This window comes from Sapajus apella, unplaced genomic scaffold (assembly GCF_009761245.1).
Source record: "Sapajus apella isolate SASKATOON/1434 unplaced genomic scaffold, GSC_monkey_1.0 scaffold31, whole genome shotgun sequence".
Taxonomy (NCBI): Eukaryota; Metazoa; Chordata; class Mammalia; order Primates; family Cebidae; genus Sapajus; species Sapajus apella.
Window position 1 is genome coordinate 20,355,704 of NW_022436971.1, and position 7,960 is coordinate 20,363,663.

The window sequence follows — 7,960 nt, forward strand, 5'->3', positions numbered from 1 at the left end:
GTGTGTGTGGTATGTGTGTGGTATGGTAGTGTGTGTGTGGTGTGTGTCTGTGTGTCTTGTGTATGTGTATAAGCATCACATTATTTTACCCCAAGGCTCCACTCTTGGCAGGACTGTGATGCCTCCCTTCTCGACTCCAGGTCCCTCCCATCATGGAGCACAGGGCACTCAAGGGGACCTGCTCCCTGTTCTCAGGAAAGCAGCTTGGGAGCAAGCACGGATTTGCACCTTCAGGCCCAGGAACACCGAGGGGCGGCCACCATTGACCGCAGCGTTTAAGGCTCAATAGGAGGAAGCCTGTCCTTCCAGAGTCCACTGGAAAAGAACTCAGCAAAGTTAAGTCACATGGTAAAGAGAGAGAAGCAAGTCCAGGCCAGGACTAAGCAAACATGGGCCTTTGAGCTAAGCAATGTCAAGGCTGGCCGCCAGCCTCAGCTGTCCCGCAGAGGACGTGCCGGACCTCACAGTATTGGGACCTGGGCTCTGTGGAAACTGGGACAGGCTGGACACAGTGAGCCTGGCAGGATCGCGTCCGCATGCGAAGGATGGAGTGTCTGTGGCGGATGGAGCAGGTGATGGCTGGAGGATTCGCCCTAGCACCTCATGAGCGCAGTCTCAGTGCAGGCTGCCTTAACAAAGCATCATGGACAAGGAAGCTCACAAACAAACCTGTCTTATTTTTCACAGTCCTGGAGGCTGGAGAATGAAAGATCACAGCACAGAACCAGAAAGTTGGTGTCTGGAGAGGATTGTTTCCTAGTTGAGGGACAGCCCCTTCTGTCTGTGTCTTCACACGGGGGAGGAGGCGAGGTAGCTCTCTGGGTGCTTTTTACAAGGGCACTAATCTCATTGACCAGGGCTCCACCCTCTGACTTCATCACCTCCTAACTCCATAACCTCACCTCAAAAGTGAGGATTTATTTTCAAGGACACACACATTCAGTCCATAGCAGTACAACTGTCCTAAGCACAGACATGACTCTTAGGAGTTCTTGCCATTTCAGCACAAAGCTTCCTGTTCAGTGTGACTTTGTTGATTCTGTCAACTGAAGTGTGATGAGGTTCCTAAATTTGGAAAGGGGAGCCTTATTCTCATAAAGGGCTACAGGCTCTGGGCTGGCTACTCTGACTGCCTGCAAGTGTAGCCTCCAGTCAGAGGCCAGAAACAGGCAGTTGCAGGGAGGAGCAAAGGGCGCAGGAATTTATGCTGAACCAGGAGGTCCAACATACATATTCAATAAGCCATAGATAGTCATGAATATTTATGAGAAAACCCACAGGTTTGTGCAGGTGAGCTTCTTGACTCTTCAGGGGACCCATGTTCAGCAAATGGTGGCCTTACATAGCATGATCAGAGAGTATAGTTCTTGGTTCTCTGATGTCAAAAGCTGCAGTGGAGAACACGAGGACCCTTACTGTGCATCCACCTGGACGTATCAGAGCCCCTCAGTGACCAGGGGTCTCTTATCAGGAAGAAATGCTGGTCAGTTGTTCTGCAGAAACCCCAAAAGGGATGGTCAGCGTCAGTGGTTGGTTGATGTCAGCAGTGGGTGGAGTCATTTGAAAGGGCTGGTTTCTATTTAGTGTTAGGGAGAAAGCCAAATCATGGTTAGCAAGGGAGAGGGTAGAGCCATGCATGGCTGACCTCTCATCCCATCATGGCCAGAAATTCAGTCTCCAGGTTTACTCTTGGGACCCTTGGCCAAGAGGGGGTCCATTCAGTCAGTTGGATTTTAGGGTTTTATTTTTAGCTAACAGTTCTCAATGGCATTGGTTAAAGGACCGGACAGCTGTGGTCAGCTGGATGTCCATTCTGAGTACCTGAGCTGGGACAGAGCCAGGAGGAAGGTGGGCAGCAGGTGCCGCCATGCACTTGTGTGAGGTGAAGGCACGATTTGTCTCAGCTTACATGGAGCCTCTGTATTAACATCAACTCTTGGGCACCCTAGGTGAAAATAAGTGTAGACCCTTACTTTAGTTCAAAATTAGCCTATGCTAATTACCTGCATGCCTTGAGAAAGTTTTGTTAAACATTTCTAAATAGAATTATAATTTATTGCCGAAAGTTGCTCCTGGGGAGCACATCCACACACTCATGTTTTCACATCTTTAAAATGAATTCCCACACAGTCTACTTGATTAACCCCATGTTATAATTTAGAGCTAATTCTCAAGGTATCTTGAGGTTTGAAGGTTAAAGACAAGACTGACAGGTTGAACCACCTAACAAATACCCGGGGTTGGTCTTCCCCGCTCCCTTGCTGCCATCTCTCCCAGGTGCACCCACTGCACCCAGCACAGGTCCCCTGACCTTCTCACACTCCTACAGTCATTCTGCCACCCCATTTGTGGTGGCCCTCAACATTTTATCCTATTTACATTCTCAAAGATTCGTAGAATGAAAGCATGAAGACATGAACACACTTCGTTTCCCTTCTAAGCTTTGAAAGCCTTGTTTTCAGCTCCTTAGTAATTCTGTTTTGATCACAGCAGATACAAGCCTACAAGAAGTGTTACCCAGAGGCCTACCCCTGAGATAAGGCATTTCAACTTCCCAGTACCCACAAAGATAAGGGAACCTAACAAAAATAAGATTCACAAATATCCTCTCTCCAACATTTATAGTCATTCATTTATTTGCAATTTAAGACTGTGATTTTGTTGAGTATTTAATCATTTACCTCATAGGTATACTGTTATTAAACATCTTCTACTGCATATCTATTGATACACTGATTAATAGGCATCACAGTAAACCATCTCATAGATATTCAAGCTCTTTTTAACACATGGATAAGAATCCACTGACTAATACAAATTATCAATTAGTTCAAAGTCCTATAGACATACTGTACTTGTATTAAATACAGACAAAAAAAATTTAGATGTCTGTTGGTGTCTGCCCCTTTCAACTTCATAACTCCTCAGGAGACTCATGTTCAAAAACTGGTGGCCTTAGTCAGCATGATCAGAAGGTGTAGTTGATGTCCACAGGTGCAGAAGAGGACGGGAAGACCCTGACCACGCATCCACCCAGACTTGTTAGAGCCACTCGGTGGCCGTGGTATCTTATTAGGAAGAAATGCTGGTGAGATGTTCCGTGGAAACCACACGGGGATATTCATTGCCAATTTTCATACTCGAAAACACTTTAGTTGGAAATAAAAATACAGGTTAAAAACTCTCATTGGATAAAAAAGGGGAAAGTTCTACTGGAAATTCATTCATTCATGGTTCTATTTAAATTAGGAGATCAAAACGTATGACAAAGTAAGGGAATGTCTGGTGAAAGAGTATTCGCATCCACCTGGTGTTACATTGCTTATCTCTTCTTTCTCCGGTCGTCCTGCCTGGATTCCCTGGTGGTTCCGCTCATAGCTCTGTAGCCTGTTCCAACACTGGCGGAAAGTCCATTACCAGGCATCGCTCCACCATCCTCCTGAGACCACACCCAGTGGCCTCGCCATGACTGTCAGCATATACAGGGAGGGCTTGGGAGTTATTCTAGAGTTAGAGCAATTCTAACTCTAGAATAACTAGAGCAGAATACTCTCCCAAAGTTACCTGATGTGAAGTCATTTCATAATATTAGTGATAACGCACTGCAAATCCCAAAATGACCACTTGTTTGAGTTTCACTTTATAACCTGTGCCTTGGTGTGATGTAGCTGCAGTTACAGTAACTATTATAAAGTATTGGCATCGATACCTTAATCCCAGCACTTTTTAAAGCAGAGACAGGCTTCCATATAAGACTTGACTTGCTCTTCCTTGCCTTACGCCATGATTGTGAAGCTTTCCCAGTTGCCTGGAGCTCATCCACGAAGCAGGATGTCAATGTCTCTGGCAAAAATGGCCATTTACGACAGTGTGCTGTGTACCGGGGGTTTTCCCTTGTGTATTTCATCATACGAAAGACTTATTCCAGGAGTTTATATTACAAGTTGGTATCGGAGCAGCTGCAGAACAATCCCGAGGCACAGGAAGCTCTGGGCCCTCCTGTCAACATCCACTATCTCAAGCTCACGGGCAAGGACAACTTTGTGGACATTGCTGATGCCAAGTTGAAGATTCCTGTCTCTGGATCCAAGTCAGAGGGTCATCTCCACGTCCACTCAACCAGGAGTGGCCCCTGTCAGAGGTGGCACCTTGACGAGGTCTTAGAGCTCAAGGATGGTCAGCAGATTCCCGTGTTCAACCTCAGTGGGGAAAATGGTGATGAAGTGAAAAAGGAGTAGAGACGACCCAGAAGACCCAGCTTGCTTCTAGTCCAGCCTTTCCTCATCTCCACCATCTGCCCACTGGTGTGGTGGCCCATCTGAGTGACAGATACTCCTGCAAGCCAGTTTTTCAGCCACCAGTAGGATGACTGTATGTGCCATCATATGGTAATTTTGGTATAACTCTAACTTGGGCACAACAAATGCTTTTTGTCATTTTTAAACTGAATCAGAAAGAAACTCTTATAAATTTAAGATGATTTATTTGAAAGTGATTTGTATAAAAATGCACACGATAAAAGGAATCAGAATTAAAAAAAAAACGTTCGTTAAAAAAAAAAAGTATTGGCATCAAAGACAGAGTTGAAGGGACAAATGAGTTATTTAAATAAATTAGAGAACAGAGGAGATAGAGTCTTCCGTACCCCCAAGACCGTGGCCTGTTCACTTTGGTTATCTATTTGTAAATTGTTTGATATAACTTATTGTGTTAAGGATAGAAAAACAGGTGTTGGGATGAAAGCAGTCCTGTTGATCTTAAAAGACCCTGTCCTTCCTGGCATTGATCCAAAAGGAAAGCATTCTATTTGAATGCTCAGTTACGTCTATCCTCAAGACCCTGTGAGTGTGAGTGTGTTTTCATAGGCACTAAGCAAACTAACTTTAGTTTGAGCACAACTCAGGACTCAAAGCCAGTTTCCAACAGGTTGAGCAAGAAGCCTGCCTATCTCACCCCGTGTCTGGGTGCAGTTGAGATTATGGCTTCCAGGACAATATGGAGTTAATTGCTTCTCATTTTTGCTTTCTGTTTCAGACAGGACCAAATGAGAGATCAGGACTTCAAGAAAGAGAATGAACCTGGGAGATAATTTAAATGTCATTAATTCCTTGAGATTCTTAATCTTATTTTTCTGAATAGTTGATTAAGTAGGTAGTAACCCTTTTGCTTAGACGCCTGGGAACATCTCAGAAACTTGATAAACTTTCTCAGCTCCTCATGGGCAAGGCTTCTTTTAGAATGATTTACATCTGTTAATAAACTTGTAAATTATTCATTTTTTGATTAATATGCTAATTAAACATTTACTGCTAAAAAGGTATAAATATCTTTCATTGTCTAAAGTAATCAGAATAAGTAGTTATTTAAGCATTAGAATTCTGATGTTAAATAATTACTATGAGAGAAAAGGGAAGGAGAAGATATAAAAATATGCTTGATAGAATTTCAACTGTTGGACCAAATGAAAATATTTCATGTTGTTTATGTAAATATAGACATATGCTTTGGAAGGCTTTAATACCTATTTCCTTTTAGATGAATCATCAGTTTTCATTTCACTGACAATCTAGAAATATAATTCTTGTTCCTCTCTAGCCTATTTTAAAAAGAAAATATAAATTATTTCAATCCATCTATCATTTAACCTTATTTTATTTTACCATTTATTCACCAGTGAATATTTAAATGACTGTTATTACCAAGTGTGATGCCAAGTGCTGAGGATGCCAAGTTGACCAGGGCTTGGGGAGATCTACAGAACTTGTGAATTTTTCAGAATATTACTCAGATCACTAGAGTATAGAATCTTGCCCATCTAGTGGTCAATAATGTGCAAACTTTAGATCATATGACTGTATCTGGTACGAAAAAATCATTGATACATACTCTATAATGCATTACATGTATTCCTATAATAAATACGTGTTTTATTACTATAAGCTGAAATTTTAAAGTTAATTTTTGTGTGAGACTAGGGCTTTGACAATCCCAAATTTGCATTTTGACAAATGCATAGAAACACTTTAAGAGCCATGTCTTCATCGCTAACATATTTTCATCTATGGATCTGAATCACTTAATGCTTAGTCTTTGTTTTACTTGCATTCTAAAGAAAAGCATTAATTTCTAGATTTTAGCTATTCACTCCTCTATCCACCAATATACCACTCTCACATTTCTTAATAAATTAAATATATAAGGGTAAAATATACATGTTGGGTGAGTTATATAATGAATAATTGTGGCTGTACATCCATAATTAAAATCCTCTTATTGATTATTTTGGTTTTGGGGTTCTAAGTGTCTACAATGTGATTGAAAGCAAACTTGTACAAGATATGTGAGAGAAAGTTCTGTCATGTTCTTATTGGTGACTTTGTAATACCGTCTTTAATCCATGTCTTCTAGGCCTGCATTTTCAAAGCACTTGTACATTTTGTTGTGTTAATTAATTAAAGCCAAATAATATAATCTGTAAATCCTATTAACCAAGCGCCCAGGGATGAATATTAGCAGGTTAAAGAAGTCGGTGGAGGTAAAGTATTGGCTCCTAGATCCATCATGGAGCTTCGCCCTTCCGCAGGCACAACTCAGGTGTCAGACACGACACTTGGTTATGGATAAAAGTACCAGTCTTGGTAGTAAAGCAAGTATTAACATAGTTTTAAAAAATTATTGAGATAAATATTCTTATAATTCCGAATTTAATGTTTTCTTCTTACCACACGGTTGGTCACCTTGCACATCTCAGAAGCATGTGCACATATGTTTAAAATCAGAACATTAAAGTGCAGCCAAATGCCGCTTTCTTCCATTAAGACATTCCCAATCCTGCCATCCTGAAATCTGACGTCTACCAGTGCCTCCTGGTCTTTTACTGGCTCTGGTTTGGGACATCCATTTTAATTTCAGGAAATAACAGCTAATATGTAACACTTGGTAATCACAGGTGTCCCCTTTATAGCTTCCAATGAGCTGGTGGCCGCTGAAGATCAGAAATCTTCTCCTATTCATGTTTGCATTGTCATAGCGCCTAACTGTGAACTGTATGTCATGAAGTTTCTTTGTAAATGCCAATAAAAGAATGAGAAAATATTCCATCTGATCTAAACCTTCCAGTGTGTACAGGACAAGGCAGGATAGGTGGCCTCGAGACTCCAGGAAACATGACATGACTAAGACAAGGGAACAAGGGGTCAATTGTGGTTTTCAGTGCTGAGAAGAACCCTGGGCCAGGAGTCATGATATTTATCCAGAACCCCTGAGTAATAGTTATATGATGTAGATGGCTCTTTGTCATTCTTCTTTTTGCTTTACTGATAGAGGTATCTTCAAATGCAAACAGAAGAAATTACAAAGCATATTTGTGGGCAGCAGTAGTAATTCTTTTGGATCAAAATAGAAAAACTATCTAAGCATCTTGAATACAATTTCTCTTATAGTGTATGTAACTCTATGCATAATAGCACATAGTGGAATCACTGGAACTCAACACACTCAGGTTAAATCCCTGAGTTATCTATTGTCTGTGGCCAGATAACTGGTTAAGTTACTTCTCCTATCTATGCCCCAATTTCCTCCTCTGTAAAACGGGCTAGGCACACAAATTATCAGACACAATGATGAGCCTTGCACGAGGTGATGAATGTTGATCTTTGAACTATTCCCCTAATTATAATTGAGCAAGAATCAAACAATCTATTACCAACCTTATTTTACTAAGAAAAACATGTCATTTAAAAAATAGCATTGAAAAGTTAGCCCAAGAAAAAAATTCAAGAGCTCAGAAGAGCTTCCAAGAGTGAATATAGTTTTTCTGAAAAGGAAGAAATAAATAAATCATTGAGGGGGATGGCTTGACAGTAATGGTTAGGGAAAAGTGCAAAAGAAAAGCATACAAGTGAGACACATTTGAAATACATTTTCTCGAGATTTGCTGCTTTCTATATTATTGTTGTAA

General features: G+C 41.2%; 1 pseudogene across 1 annotated transcript; it reads left to right on the top strand.

The window, feature by feature from the left end:
• The first annotated feature begins 409 nt into the window (after positions 1-409).
• LOC116562114 lies at positions 410-4,558 on the top strand (annotated as a pseudogene). Its single transcript, XR_004273777.1, has 2 exons — positions 410-572; positions 3,796-4,558. The product of XR_004273777.1 is annotated as a cytochrome c oxidase assembly factor 1 homolog pseudogene (transcript).
• Positions 4,559-7,960: the final 3,402 nt, after the last annotated feature.